This window comes from Mobula hypostoma, chromosome 23 (genome assembly GCF_963921235.1).
Source record: "Mobula hypostoma chromosome 23, sMobHyp1.1, whole genome shotgun sequence".
NCBI classification, from domain to species: Eukaryota; Metazoa; Chordata; class Chondrichthyes; order Myliobatiformes; family Myliobatidae; genus Mobula; species Mobula hypostoma.
The window spans coordinates 20080972-20097403 of NC_086119.1; the positions used below are offsets into that span (position 1 = coordinate 20080972).

The following is a 16432-nucleotide window of genomic DNA, read 5'->3' on the forward strand; positions in this document are numbered from 1 at the left end:
ATGAGCCGTTGTCGGCGGCCTATGCCCCACAGGGGTGATGGGCTTAAGTAAGTACGAAAGTAAATTGTAGATGCAGCAATGCAGTTATAAAGCAACAGTCGAGAGGTGATGTTATGTCAAGGATTCAGCATGCAATTATGACTCTATGAGTCATAAGCACGGCCACTTCGGTGGTGATGTCTGTTATTTGTCAAGTAGGGGACCGTGCACAATTGATTTGATGGAGACAGATGTGAGAGTATGGAGGAACATCTGGAGAAACTTCCGAAATGCCTGCTTCGCTACCGCTGTTACTGTGTGATCTGGAATCTCCAGAGGAGAAGGCCCCAAGTCCTCGGCTTTGCTTGTTTCGGTGGCCAGGATGAGGTCGATGGCGCTCGGCAGAGGATGGCGCTCGGGAGGCTGTATCGGAGGGGCTGGTGGGAAGCTCGAAGTTTTCGGATGGACGGACTCAGTGTCGGCTGTGGTCGGGTGCTTCCAATGCATCGGCAATTGTCGGTGCCTGGAGGTTTATGGCAGGAAGTTTCTCCCTTTGCCGCCTGCTATCGGGGACTTGGGAGTCGATCGACTCGGGACTTTGAGACTTTTTTTTACTGAGCCCATGGTCTGTTCTTTATCAAATTATGGTATTGCTTTGCACTGCTGTTACTATATGTTATAATTATGTGATTCTGTCAGTGTTAGTCTTTGGTTTGTCCTGTTTTTCTGTGATATCACTCTGGAGGAACATTGTATAATTTCTTAATGCATGCATGCATTTCTAAATGACAATAAACGAGGACTGAGTGTTCTCATAATCTAATCTAATATACAGTGGAAGAAGTAAGGTGAAGTTATATTGATGCAGCAAGGCAGTTTATTAGCAATTTTTTTTGTTGTCACATGTACAAGCGTAAACCTTTGTTTTGCAAGCCATCCATACACATCATTTCACCAGAGCAGTAGATCGAAGTAGTACAAGGGAAAACAATAACAGAATGCAGAAATGGTGTTACAGTTACAGAAAAAGTTCAGTGTAGGCAGACATTGAGATGCAAGATCCATGACCAGGTAGATTGTGAGCTCAACGATCCATCCTATTGTACAAGAGGCCTGTTCAATAGTCTCAAAGCAGGAGAAAGAAAAGCAAAAGAAGAACGATAACATTATATTGTGGATTCATTTTAAAAGTGGCAGGTCAAACGTGAAGTTGTATTGATGCAGAAAAGCAGTAAAAAGCATCGTAAGAAACATGAAATTCTATTGTGGATGAAGCAATTGCTTCACAGAGAAGGCAGGCAAATGTATATTGTATATGCAGCAATGCAGTTATAGACCGGCACATAAAGGCGAGGTTATAGCAATGCAGTTAATCGGTCAAGTTTCATATTATGGATACAGCAATGCTGTTAAGCAGCAGGTGAAGCTCCATTGTGGATTCAGTAATGCAGTTAAAAGCGGCAGAATATAGGCGAAACTATATTGTGAATACAACAATGCAGCTAGCACGACAGTAGACACACATTAACGGCAGAGGAAATGATGTTATATTGGTGCAGCAATGCAGTTAAAATCGCGGAAGAATGGGTGAAATTATACTTTGGATGCAGCAGTTAAAGGTTAAGTTATATAATCAGTGCAGTTAAAAAGCGAGAGAGAAAGATGAAATTGGTACCGCGAATACAGCAATGCAGTCACGTACTGGCAGCGAAGAGGTGAAGTTCTGCTAAGTGAAAGTTGCACTCTTGTCCTCCAGCTGTTGTGCGGTGGGGAGGGGTGGGGAGGGGAGGGGGGTGGGTGGAGAAGGAGGAGGAGGGAAGAGATCTCGCGATGGGAGCGAGCGGGGCGGGTGCACGGGATTTGCGGGGCTTCCCGTTGGAGCGACACGGAGACGGGGGAGAGGGTGAGGAGGGCAGAGAGAAACCAAACCAACCCCCACCCTCCGCCCGCCCCCCTCCCCATCACACACAGACGGAAGCCTTCGCCTTTTTTTTTGTGAGTGTGTGCACGGTTACCGAAAGCACTTTATAACGTAAAAGACGGGGGTAAAGGGGAAAAAACAGTGAAGGGGTTGTTGTTTTTTTTCCTTCTTCGTCCCCTTGGGCCGACCACGGGCAGCGGCGGGCCGGAGTGGAGGAAGCGGCGGGAGGGGACGGATGCTGGAAGCGGCCGCTGGCGCTCGGAGGGGGCCGAGACCGGGTCGCTGAGGTAAATGTGTGCCATAATCCGTGCCTTTACTTCCGCCATCTTGAGCGAGCGAGTGTGGACTGGGAACGGGAACGGAAAAAAAATAACATTGGGAGGAGTTTTGCTCCACTTCTGACATTAATTCCACCCCCACCTTCTCCCCCCCCCACCTTCTCGGGGTCTCTCTGTCTCCCCTCTAACTGGAAGGGCAGCCGTGCCTACCCGACTGGGTGAGTGAGCGTTTCCCTTCTATTGGATCAGTATATTTAATTCACCCCCACACCCTCCCTTTTCCCAGTTGTTGTGTATCTTCATAAGAAGACAGAAGCAAAAAAAAAATCAGAATTCCGCTGCCCCAAATTCCTCCCTCTCTGCTCTGACTGCAGTGCTGCTACGGGCTTGCGTACATCCGTCATGTCTGTTTGTCAGAGAGGGGAGAGGCAAAAAAACATTGGAAGGATAAAGAAAGGCTTTATTAGCAGGGCAGATTCTGTGCTTTGAAGCACAGAGCAAAGAATACTCACGATCTCTACTGTAAATTATTAAGTTGCACACCGTTCGAGTGTTTACAAAGCTGCAAAGGATCGTGACAATATACATTTTTAAAGGTTAGTGTTTACAATTTTTGGAGAGGTTTTTTTTGGGTCCCCTCCCTCTCTTTCGTGATCCATGTAAATGATTTGTACCTTTAAAATATAAAAAAAATGCATAATTATCCCTCCCTCAGTCCTGTCAATTGCAAGCATTGATCAATGCTACGTTACATTGGAAACCTGATTTCTAAAAAAAATATATGTATGGGGTGGAGTTAATTATGCTACATGAAATCAAGTAGCCACACTTCATGTTGATTGAATATGGTATGCAAAATTATTTAATATTTTTAATAATTTGGACTTCTAAGGAATGAAAGCAATGACAAGAAATGACTTTGTGCATTTTGTTGAAGAAAAATATTTTGTTGAAGAAACTACCCTATATATTTGTAAATCTATTATCAGATCATGTAAATTTCAAATGTTAAAGGTTGAATAAAATAGCTATGTAAAGAAAAATATACTAGAATACAGTTTAGTTCAGCTATTATTTTATATATCTATTGGTCATTGCAGTCAAAGTTATAAGTTGACCTGAAATTGCTTGTATTTGTTTAATGTCATGTGTGTCTAGAGAGAGGAATTGACAATGTTTAAATTACTGTTTAAGGTAATAAGCAGGGGGTATATAACTTGTCAGAAGGCTTAGAAAGGACAGTGCATTTTTATCAATATAAACTGACAGAAATTTCCGAATGTTTGCAAATTTTAATTTTGCTTCATCTGCAGCAAAAAATTTGATCAATAAAATTTAGGTAATTAAATATATAAAAATGAGACTATAAGTGATTTTAGTCCAGGCTTTTGGATGTATACTTATATGGGGATTATGATGTTGTGAAAAAGTAATAAGGTAGTGAATGTTTTGTTGGTACCAGCTGATTAGTACTGAGATGTTTTTCACCCTCTGAGCCTGCAAAGTGTTTATGCAGGTTGTGATAAATAGAAAGACAATGACATTCTGGTGGGTTGAAGTATTTAATCTTGCATACAAGCTATCAAAGCCCCAGTTAGCTGTTATGGAAGGAATGAGTGAAACACAGACTATATTTGTCTTGGTATTGGGTGAATGATATATGTCCAATAATATTCTGATGGAGGTGTTGTGTTTTATGGGGGGGGAGCTATTTTAATTTGTTAACTGCCATGACTATATTTTTGCTCAATGGGATTCAGTTTTTCCTGACGTCATTGTAGGCCTTGACTCTATATTCAAGGTTCTATTATGTGTCGTAGATATTAAGCCTGTAATTTAAAAATTATGGAATAGGCACAGCCAAAATTGATGACATACTCCTCCTTCCCCTTGAGGAGGTGATGGTGAGCTGTCATGTTAAATCAGTTATAGTCTGCCAAAGCTATTCCAAGCCTGCCATTGGGTTTGGAATTCCAGAACCTGGACCTAGCAATAAAGGACCAGGAGAGGAGATTGTACCTTTGCACCTGCTGCTTTTCTCCTTTTAGCTGGTGAAGACTATTGCTTTGAGAAGTGGATGGTACACACCATAGCCAAAGTGAATATTTATGTTGGTGGACAGAATGCCAACCAAGCAGACTGCTTTGATTACTTACAAGTTTTTGGAAAATTTTGCTGTGAATTACAGTGCACAGTTCACACCCTTAAGAGTCTTACAACTTGGAAATTGGCACATGAAAAAATTTCCATCAAGGAATTGTACAAAAAGTGTTGGTGTGGCACTGTAAATCAATGGAAGCAGCATTCTAGACTCCTTGACTCTTGGAGTAGGGAAGCATAGAAGTTGTATGTGTTTCTGTTAAATTACAAAATTTAGACACCAAATTTGTTTCTTTATTACAAGTGCATGCAGGAATGTTTAACAATCTGCAAGTTAATAACATTAGCTTGGGTATGAATTGTAATGTAAAATTCTGACTAGTACTTTTTGTGCACATGCAACCATATTGCTTTTGCTGTGCTCCTTTATTTAGAGCTATTATGTCAGGCCATTTAATATCTTGTGCCTTTTATCTTGAACTCATTGCTCAAATTTGAACTGCTGTTTGCCATAATTTTGGCACTAAATAATACACTGCACACTCACTGGATATTGTATAACAGGTTTCCTAAATATTTTAATGATCATTTTAGATTTTAAGATTTTTTGTTTGTTTCAACAATTACAGCAGTTGTTGAAGTCTGGTAGCCTGACATATTCCATAAGCATGAACATTTTTTTTTGTTCTGAGTCTTCCATTACTTTAAAGTTTAGAATGGAATTTTTGTGCATTATATATCATGATGATTTTGTTTACCATATTTTCATGACGGAGAAGGACCTGATTAGGTATATGACAAAATCAATTTATTTTCTATACCCAGAGCTCAAAATTATTAAAGGCCCAGTAGAACAAGGCCTAACTTTTTAACAACGTATTGACATAACTGGACCATAGACTGAAAAAACAGTTAATTCCAATGCTAAAATGTATTTACTGAACAATTTTCAGAAGGTTATTTGTAATTTTTGTTACACAACCTATTTACAGTAAATGGCTAATTATATATTGTTGCCTTTTATTAAATTGCTGTGCAGTGATTGTCCATGCTTCAAATTTTTGTACAGTTTGACTTGCAATGCAAAATTATTTCGGAATGCAAAGTATACGATATCATAATATGATATGTGACTTGGGAAAACTGGATTTGTATATTCATTGCATTGAAGTTGAAAAATGTTTGCCAGTGAGGAATAGGAAACTAGCCTGAAATTAAATAGATTTTAAATGAAATGGGAATGTGTCTACACTGATTTCGCATTTATTGTGAAGTCTTAAATGCTTATTTTATATTTTCATCTATGATTTTTATCTTTGGGATTACATTTTTTTGTTCCAGATCACAATTTGTTATCTTGAGTGTTCATTGATGACTACTTGATAACGGCAAGCCATTTGCTTCAATAGACTACATGCAGATCATTTGTTCAATTGCTAGTCTGTGATAATTTGGTTTATCTCATTGGGGTTAACAGTGGGCCTCTGGATCTGTTTCAGCACTCATTTACTTGGTTGAGATGAATGTGTGGGGCGGGATTGGGAGCAGCCAAGATTTTTCTTCTGACCACGATGCAGTAACTGTTATTGGAAATTGTGTGTATGTGGGTGTTATGAAGAAATGATCAGGCTTGGTAAAGACACTGTTCACAGTTGACTAATTTATTGACATCCTACATAAAGAGTAATTATTTTGGGCTGGTACTGCCGAGGAATCATACATTGGCAAAATGAGTGCAAAAGGGAAAACAAAATGCATTTTTTGTTGATATTAGTAGAACTATTAATATATATTTCTAAAAATTTGTGGAATCCTATTGTATGTGTTTCATGGTCATAATGATTTGTGTGTACTCAGTTGAATCAGAAGTCATCTGAGTTTTAGTCGAAAGGGTTATGAATTTTGAATATTTATCAGATACCTGAAATCTGATCACTTTAATTTTATTTTACTGAATCTATTTATTTTCAAACAATAACTGTTTAGATTTTTCAAAGCATTTTTAATACTGTTTTCTTTTTGTAGATGTATCGTACGTTTGGTTGGAATGCTATATTCAAAGATATAGTGGTCTTTGTATTTTTCATATTTTAGTCCTCATCTTGTCAGCTTTACTACACCTCAATGTACAGGAGCTTGCAGTGGACCTTACATTAAACAAATTTCAATTTTAATTGAGATTAGATCAGATTATGAACTAGAAAAAAACAAGCTTAGTTGACATTGGGTTTGATATTGTGCATTAGTGAATCCTTCTATATTTGTTATTAAAGGATAAAATGAGGGAAGTTGGTGTTTGGTTGATACTGTAGAATATATGGAACCTGGGTTAAGATTACTATCATTTTTTTAGGTAAATCTACAATTGCAAATGAAACACCTGCACAGACATTTTATTTGCAACTTGAAAGTTCAGCGTTTGGCTGCGGTCCTCACTTTTTTGTCAGTTTTATTTTAATATAGCACACTGACTTATCAAATAGAAACAAAGAATATTATACTTCCTTTCAACCACAATGACAGTTGTTCGCTAACTGCATGGCAAAGATAAAGTGACAAGCCAAAGTAACATCCAATACCCAAATTATTTAAGAGTGAACAGTAATGTTGTGCTGAGAAGAGCTACAGTAGGTTGAAATGTTATGGCTTGCACTGTGATATTCTTAGTTGTTGAAGTACTGCATGTCAACTTTGGGAACATTTAGATGGTTGAAGGAAAGTGATGGATAAAGATATCAGAGTGAATTAGAACTATAATTACTATGAAAAGTGAACATGTGGAAAATAGATTATATAGTCTGTTCCTATGTTGTAATGTATGAGTAGGTCATGGTATACCAATTCTTTCCCGCCTTGCCTTTCACTTATCACCACCACCTAAGAACTGCAGTGCATTTCCTGACCCCTCAACTGTCATATTTTTTCTCTAGTTTGATTACATGTCATACTAAATTTAAAACACGCCTTGAACCTTTGTTATAAAGTATTGGCCTATATTGTCATTGACAACAAACCTGATTCTGATTCTAATAGTGAGCGGGGTAGATTTAGGCTAGAGAATTATTGATCTGCTGATACATTGGGCAGGTCAATAGGAGATGGAATCTAGTTCTAAGAAGTGTGACATGATGCATTTTAATGCATGATGTTCAAGTAAGGGTAGGACAAATAGTAGGTCTCTATGACCTTGGTGTAGAAGTCCAAAAATCAGAGGTTGGCAGCACAAAATTGATGTATTATCACTGAAATATGTAAAATCTGTTTTGCGGTAGCAATACAGTGCAGTATATTAAAAATTACTGTAAGTTACAATATGAAATATAAAAACTTGTACTGATTTTCAGGTTGACAGTGTGGTGAAGAAGGAAAGTGGGATGCTTGCCTGCCTTAGCCGAGGGCATAGAGCATAAGACGACGGAGATTTTGTTATAACTATAAAGGCAAGTTCTGGTGAAAGGTTTCAGCCCAAAACATTGTTTGTTCTTTCACTTCCAAAGATGTTGCCTGGCTTGCTGCTCAATTTACAAAACACTGGTTTGTGTACATCTGGAATACTGTGTCTAGTTTTGGATGCTAAACCAATAGCACTTGAGATACACCAGGATGTTGTCTGGGATGAAATTTTGCAGTTATGAGGAGAGATGGGTTGGGCAGGGTTTCTTAAATCGGGAGTTTATAAAATTGAGTGGCAAAAAGGTAAATAGGGACAAAAACTCTCATGGCAGAAGTGCATATAATCACAGAGCAAAGGGTTAAGGTGAGGAGTAAGAGGTTTAGAGACTATCTGAGGTTTTTATTTACATTGCGATGTTGGTTGGAAACTGTAATGCTTTGTCTGAGAAGATGGTGGAGATTAGTACTTTCACAACATTTTAGAAGCATCTGTATGAACATTTGATTCACCGAGACATTGTGGGCTACAGGCCAAGTTCTGGTAAATTTGATTAGCATAGAGATGGTATGTGGAATTCATTGCCACAGGCAGCTGTGGAGGCAAAGTCATTGGGTATATTTAAGGCAGAGGTTGATAGATTCTTGAGCAGTCAGGGAATGAAGGATTATGGGGAGAAGGCAGGAAATTGGGGCTGAGATGGAAAATGGATCAGCCATGATGAAATGGCAGAGCAGATTCGATGAGCCAAGTGGCCTGATTCTGCTCCTATATTTTATGGTATAGACAGGTATTTGATGTCTGTATGAACTGCGATGATGGGCTGAAGGGCCTGTTTCTGTATTCTGATTCTTTCGCAGGATATGTGCCATCACAAAAATATCTGTTAATGTTTTTGTGACCTGTGGTTTGAGCAGCTCAGTGCTCTGTTGGCTTTTTGTCCAGTATTTTTCTCTCCATAGCTCTAATTGTTCAAAAGCTGATCAGCTTGCCTGATCATCCTTGATTTTTAAATAGAAAATCTCCTTTTCTTGTTGCTTCAGTCACTTCCCATTCTTCCTGTTCACTGTTTTCCACTGATGCATCCCTTTTAAACCCTTTGGCAGTTTCATTTGCCCTCGATGTTGATGGCAGCACCTTCAGCTGCCACAATCTTACTTTCTGGAACACTACTTGTAAATTGTTTGGCTTCGTACCTTTCTGTGCTTGGCACTAAGGTGGCAATTCTGCTCAAGTCAGAAGGTAGTGGATTCAAGTCCAGGATGAGCACATTCTTAGGATGAGGCGCCACAGTAGTGAAGTGGTTAGCGTGACTATTATAACTTGGGGAATCGGTGTTCATGTCTGATGTCATCTGTAAGGAGTTTGTATTTTTCTCTCTGTGAACACACAGGTTTTCTCTGGCTGCTCCAGTTCTTCCTACATTCCAAAGATACATCAGCCAGTAGGTTAATTGGTCATTGTGAATTGTTCAAAAAGCTAGGTAATGATAGAGATCTAGAAGATTATAAGGCTAGCAGGAAGGAGCTTAAGAAAGAAATTAGGAGAGCCAGAAGGGGCCATGAGAAGGCCTTGGCGGGCAGGATTAAGGAAAACCCCAAGGCATTCTACAAGTATGCGAAGAACAAGAGGATAAGACATGAGAGAATAGGACCAATCAAGTATGACAGTGGAAAAGTGTGTATGGAACCGGAGGAGATAGCAGAGGTTCTTAATGTGTACTTTGCTTCAGTATTCACTACAGAAAAGGATCTTGGTGATTGTAGGGATGACTTACAGAGGACTGAAAAGCTTGAGCATGTAGATATTAAGAAAGAGGATGTGCTGGAGCTTTTGGAAAGCATCAAGTTGGATAAGTCACGGAGACTGAACGAGATGCACCCCAGGCTACTGTGGGAGGCGAGGGAGGAGATTGCTGAGCCTCTGGCGATGATCTTTGCATCATCAATGGGAACGGGAGAGATTCCAGAGGATTGGAGGGTTGCGGATATTGTCCTGTTATTCAAGAAAGGAAGTATAGATAGCCCAGGAAATTATAGACCAGTGAGTCTTACTTCAGTGGTTGGTAAGTTGATGGAAAAGATCCTGAAAGGCAGGATTTATGAACATTTGGAGAGGCATAATATGATTATGAATAGTCAGCATGGCTTTGTCAAAGGCAGGTTGTGCCTTACGAGCCTGATTGAATTTTTTGAAGATGTGACTGAACATATTGATGAAGGTAGAGCAGTAGGTGTAGTGTTTATGGATTTCAGCAAAGCATTTGACAAGGTACCCCATGCAAGGGTTATTGATAAAGTAAGGAAGCATGGGATACATGGGGACATTGCTTTGTGGATCCAGACCTGGCTTGCTCACAGAAGGCAAAGTAGACAGGTCGTATTAGGCATGGAGGCTGGTCACCAGTGGTGTGGCTCAGGGATCTGTTCTGGGACCCCTGCTCTTCGTGATTTTTATAAATGACCTGGGTGAAGAAGTGGAGGGATGGCTTAGTAAATTTGCTGATGACACAAAGGTTGGGGGTGTTGTGGATTGTGTGGAGGGCTATCAGAGGTTACAGTGGGACATTGATAGGATGCAAAACTGGGCTGAGAAGTGGCAGATGGATTTCAACTCAGATAAGTGTGAGGTGGTTCATTTTGGTAGGTCATATATGATGACAGAATATAGTATTAATGGTAAGGCTCTTGGCAGTGTGGAGGAACAGAGGGATCTTGGGGTCTGATTCCATAGGACACTCAAAGCTGCTGCACAGGTTGACTGTGTGGTTAAGAAGGCATTCATCAATCATGGGATTGAGTTCAGGAGCTGAGAGGTAATGTTGCAGCTATATAGGACCCTGGTCAGACCCCACTTGGAGTGCTGTGCTCAGTTCTGCTCGCCTCACTACAGGAAGGATGTGGAAACCATGGAAAGGGTGCAGAGGAGATTTACAAGGATGTTGCCTGGATTGGGGAGTATGCCTTATGAGAATAGGTTGAGTGAACTTGGCCATTTTTCCCTTGGAGCGACAGAGGATGAGAGGTGACCAGATAGAGGTGTATAAGATGATGAGAGGCATTGATCGTGTGGATAGTCAGAGGCTTTTTCCCAGGGCTGAAATGGCTAACGTCAGAGGGCACAGTTTTAAGGTGCTTGTAAGTAGGTACAGAGGAGATGTCAGAGCTAAGTTTTTTTATGCGGAGAGTGGTGAGTGCATGGAATGGGCTGCCGGCGATGGTGGTGGAGGCGGATACAATAGGGTCTGTTAAGAAACTCCTGGACAGGTACATGGAGCTCAGAAAAATAAAGGGCTATGGGTAACCCTAGGTAATTTCTCAGGTAAGGACATGTTCGGCACAGCTTTATGGGCCGAAGGGCCTGTATTATGCTGTAGGTTTTCTATGTTTCTATGTTCTGTTATTAGGCTAGAGTTAAATAGGCACGTTGCTGGGTGGTGTGGCTTGTTGAGCTGGAAGGACCTGTTCTGTGTTGTATCTCAAAATAAATAAATTATTCAGGTTGAAACTTCATTATGATATAGATCATTGCAGGAATTGTCTTTCATTTGTGATTTTTAAATTAAAGCAGCATTTATGTGATCAGATGGAGATGAATCCTATGATATTTTTCAGATTCACTGAACTCAAGGCAGTCTCTGCATTAGGCTACAACTTTGAGGTTTGAGATATTTATCCTATTTCAATGGACAAGAGTTCAAAGTACATATACAGTAGTACAGTGGTGAACACTTTAGAATTTTCTCTATTTCTACATAGATATGACTTAGAATGTGATCAAATCTTCATGCAAGTACTAAAACTAAATAAAGAAAACCCAATTAAATAATAACACAAAAGACATTACACTTGTTAATTTATTTATTAAGAAAAATGATCCAATATTGCATTATTTGTTAGATAAAGTATGTGAACCTTTCCGTAACTGGTGTAACCCCCTTGTGCAGCAGTAACTTCACCCAAAAGTTTCTGGTAACTGTTGATCAGTTCTGCACATTGGCATGGAGGAATTTTAGGCCATTCCTCCTTTTAAAACTCCTTCAACTCTGGGATGTTGGTGGGCTTCCTTGCGTGAACTTCTTGCTTCAGGTCCTTCCACAACATTTCGATAGGATTAAGGTCAGAACTTTGATTCAGCCATTCCAAAAACAAATTTTCTTCTTTTTAAACCATTCTGTTGTTGATTTACACTTTGTCTTTCAGATCATTGTCTTGTTGCATTATGCAACTTCTATTAAGCTTCAGGTGATGGAATGCTACCCTGACATTCTCCTGTAGAATGACTTGATTCAATTTTGAATTCATTGTTCCCTCAATGGTTGCAAGCTTTCCAGGCCCTGAGGCAGCAAAGCAGCCCCAAACCATGATGCTCCTTCCACCATGCTTCACAGTTAGGATGAAGTTTTGGTGTTGGTTTGCAGTGCCCTTTTTACTCCAAACATAGCAATGTGCATTTCTGCCAAAATATTCAATGTTTGTCTCATCTGTTCACAGAACATTGTCCCAGAGTGTTGTAGAACATCCAGGTGACCAGGTTGCAAATTTGAGACACACGGAGTGTTTTTAGAGAGCAATGATTTCCTCTGTGGTATCCTTCCATGAACACCATTCTTGTCCTGTGCTTTTATAGTGGACACATGAACAGAGACTTTAGCAAGTTCTGCTTTTTGCTATTACCCTTGGATCCTTTTTCACCTCCTTCATCATTGCATGTTGTGCTCTTGGTGTGATCTTTGCAGAGCACTCACTCCTAGGGAGAGTAGCAACAATACTGAATTTCCTCCATTTGTAGACAATTTCACTTACTGTGGACTGACGAACACTCGGGCCTTATAAATGGTTTTGTAGTCTTTTCCAGTTTCATGCATCTCTACAGTTCTTTTTCTAAGATCCTCTGCAAGTTGTTTTGATGGAGGCATGGTGCACATAAACAGATCTTTCTTGAAGAGCAGGTTCTGTCAGTGACCTGATTGTGTGTCTTTTTATAGGGTAGGCCCCTCCACACGCCACACTTCCAATCTCATCTCATTGATTGGAACAATTGACTACAAATAGCTTTTGTAGAAGGCATTGCCCCAGACGTTCACATACTTTTTCCAACAAATACATGTAATATTGGGTTATTTTTCTCAATAAATAAATGAACAAGTATAATATTTTTGTTTTATTTATTTAATTGGGTTTCCTTTATTTAGTTTTAGGATTTGTATGAAGATCTGATTACATTTTAGGTCATGTTTATATAGAAATAGTGAAAATTCTACAAGGCTCACAAACTTCTAGCACCATTGTATGTCATCGTATTTTACCTTGAGATTCATTTTCTTGTGGTCATTTACAGTAGAACAAAGAAATATAATAGTCAAATGAATACTCAACAAAAGATTAGCAAAAGGCCAACTGTGCAAATAGGAAAAATAATAAATAAACAAGCAAGCAAGCAAACAAACAAATAAATAAATAATACAGAGAAAGTAAGTCCATAGGTTGTGGACTCAGGTTCAGAGTTGAGGTGACTGGTTCAGGAGCTTGATGTTTGAAGGTGGTACTGTTCCTGAACCTGGTGGTGTGGAATATAAGGCTCCTGCCCAATAGTAGTAGTGGGAAGAGAGTATGGCCTGGATCGTGGAGGTCCTTAATGATGGATGCTGCTTTCTTGTGGCAGTGCTCCTTGTAGATGTGCTCAATAGGGAGGGTTTTGCCTGTAATGTACTGACTGGGCTTTATCCACCATCTCTTGAAGGCTTCTCTGTTCATGGGCATTGATGTTTCCATGCCAGTGCCTACAAATGGGAAATGCTGGCACATTCAATGAAGGAATAGACTTTGTCATTCACATAAGTTTACTATATCACTTGTTTTCAGATAAAATGTTAATCCAGAACTCTGGTGATAGCAGTACAAAAGGTTCATTTTCTAAGAAGAGTAAAGATATTTTCTGTGTTCTGATAAATCCTGAAACATTTTTCCTGTATGTGATCATGGTGCGAGTGAGATCTCCAGTTCTGTCCTTCATTTTTAAAGAAATAGTTAATTAGCTGAGCTGTACTTTTGGGATGTTTTTCATGGGATGGGCAGTAATAAATGCACGGTGTTAAGCTTTTGAAAGGAGAAAATAAGAATGTAACTTCAAATAATTTTATGATTTCTGTTTAGTATTTTTGCTTTTATTGTAAGATACATCAGAACATTTTTACATTATTACAAACATAAAATGAAAAACATGAAAAGTTCTTGAACTTTTGCTTAGTGGTTTCAACTATGGGTGGTTATTTTAGTCATTGAGTAATAGAGAAATGGTACTTTAGCTCATGTCATCCATGCTGACCATGTTGCTTTTCTGAGCTAATCCCATTTGCCTGCATTGGCCATATCTGTCTAAATCTTTCCCATCCATGTTCCCTTTCAAATTTATTTTTAAATACATTCTGGTAAGATGGCAGCGTGTGTGAATGCAGCAGTCTCTCAGGGGCCAACCAAAGGTGCCTTTTTCTTTGTAAAATTAGTTTTTTTACAATCGAGCGACAATTCTACTCCAAGGACATTGGGTACTGCAGGTTTACTCCATCAGTGAGCTTCTCATTGATCGGAGTAGCTGGACTGGTGTCGGCGGCAGAGCTGGTCGAGGCCAGGATGGTGTTGATGGAGCCGGATGAGGCTGGGATGGTGTCAATGGGGCAGGATGAAGCCAGGGTGGTGGAGGAGGAGCTAGCCAAGGTGTCAAAGGAGCCAATTGGGATAATTCAGAGAAGCGGATTTGGGTACGGAGGAGTAGACCTGGCTGCAGACCGTGTTGCTACCCCACTACTCAAAGCATCAGAGTTGGTGCAGTATAATGGTGGGAGTTTGTCTCGGACATTGCACCTGCAATTGCACAGTGATAATGTAAGTTGCTGCAAGCCTGTTGCCCTTGTCGGGTGGATGGGCAGTCGACATGGGAGCTGTGTAGTCTTGGTTGTAGTTAGCATTAGGCCACAAGTGGCAGGCTTGCCTGTTGCTGCAGACCAGGTGAGAGACATGGAAATGCTGCAGCATGGTTGAACTCGGCTAGGGCCTGGTCCTGCCCGTTGGTGCTGCTCTCCCATGTTTGAGGGGTGTAATGACAGGCTGGATTGTGTGCATCTGTACACTGTCAGGAGTCAATACCATCGATTGCCAGACACTGTTGCTCAGGGTCTTGGACTTTTTTGAATGTTTGCTTGCTGTTTTTGAATGTTTTTCACCGTTTTTCACCTTGGCCCCAGAGGAGCACTGTGTTGTTCAGCTGTATCTATGTACGGCTTGAATAATAATTAAACTTGATTTAATTTGAAAAATGTTTTTTTATTTAACTGAAATAATTAGATTAGCTTTATTTATCCCATGTATATCGAAACATAGTGAAATGTATATTAAACAATATTTATTTTGTATATCTGCTTGAATAAGCTGCATTGAATTCTTTTGAAATGGAGGGCAACTATTGTGTGCTAATCTGTACTAATTATTGTAAAATTGAGTTAGTAAATATTTTGAAGAAACCAAAATTGAATGGAGCAATTTAGCTCAGGAATGGTATGCTGCTTTGCACTCATTGTTACCTATTTGCATCTGTTAGACACAAAATCTATTTGAGAAAGTTTTTTTTTACTTTTCCAGCAGCTTATGGATCCTGCTTGTTTAGCTGTTTGTATTTGGTCTAATTTCCCATAGTGCTGTTTTGAGGTGTGTTAGGTTTGTTTAATTCTCAAGAGTAATTTGTAATGTCAGCATGTGTCCATTTATTCTAAAGTCAGCTGTTCAGTTGATATATTGCATAGCACATTAGTTGAATCTCCAATTTAGTATCTTAATATTTGGTATTAAGTATAATTGACATGTATTTATTTAAAGAAAGAAACTCGGTTTATTTGTTTTGCTAGTATGGAGATCTTTTCCACATGGTTGATGCTGCATTTGTTTTTTTTTATTTATTTTTCAGATTCTTGCATAGTTGGCAAGGCTAGTATTTCCTTTTCATTCCAAATTGCCCTTGAGAAGGTGATAGTGAGCTGCTCCCACAGTGTTGTTGGGTAGGGAGTGCCAAGACTTAATACTAGTGATGTATTTTCAAATTCGGATGGTGTTTGACTTGAAGCAGATCTAGCATGTTGTATTGTTCCCATGTCCTTGTTGCTCATGGTGTTAGAACTCATGGGTTGCAAAGTGCTGTGGGAGTAGTGTTGGAGAATACTGTTTTCTAGATAGTATATATTGCAACCACGGTGTGCCAGTGAAAGTGGGAATGAACATCCTGGATGATTAATGGAGTGCCAATCAAGTAGACTGCATGTTTATTTTTCTTGGAGTTGTTGGGTTAACCTTCATCCAGTAAATGAAGGGTATGCTGCCACATTTTACTTGTTTTCTAGATATTGGAAAGGCTTTGTGGTGCCCAAAGCCCTAGTTGATGTCGGGCTTAATGCTAATGTTGAAATGGTATCATCCTTCTATTCGAATATCGCTTTGTGTGGTGTATTTTGTGGTTCTTGGGTTTTGTTTGTTTGTTGACCATTAAAGAATAAGAGAAGAACAAGAATGGAGGAGAGCTTATCAAGTATAGAGAGAGGCACTAAAGTCTACTCAAATTTTTGAACCTCTTGAATTTTTTAATCAAAATGTTTTTTGTTGCTACTGTATTTGATTGTATCCCACAAAAAATTATACAGTTATTTCAGCCCAATAAGACAAAGAAAAGTCAAATGTTTCCCGAAAAACAAGGCCTTGGGGAGATGATTTCCTGCTC

General features: G+C 39.5%; 1 protein-coding gene across 4 annotated transcripts in view; it reads left to right on the plus strand.

The window, feature by feature from the left end:
- The first annotated feature begins 1893 nt into the window (after positions 1 to 1893).
- taok1a (TAO kinase 1a) overlaps positions 1894 to 16432 on the plus strand; it is a 168514-nt gene continuing 153975 nt past the window's right edge. Inside the window, exon 1 of one of the 4 annotated variants that reach the window (XM_063031540.1) lies at positions 1894 to 2187. The gene's annotated coding sequence lies outside the window, so the exon portion shown is untranslated. Of the gene's footprint in view, positions 2188 to 2380; positions 2397 to 2518; positions 2775 to 16432 lie in introns of those variants that run through there. The other 3 variants (XM_063031541.1, XM_063031543.1, XM_063031542.1) reach the window with 3 other exon arrangements.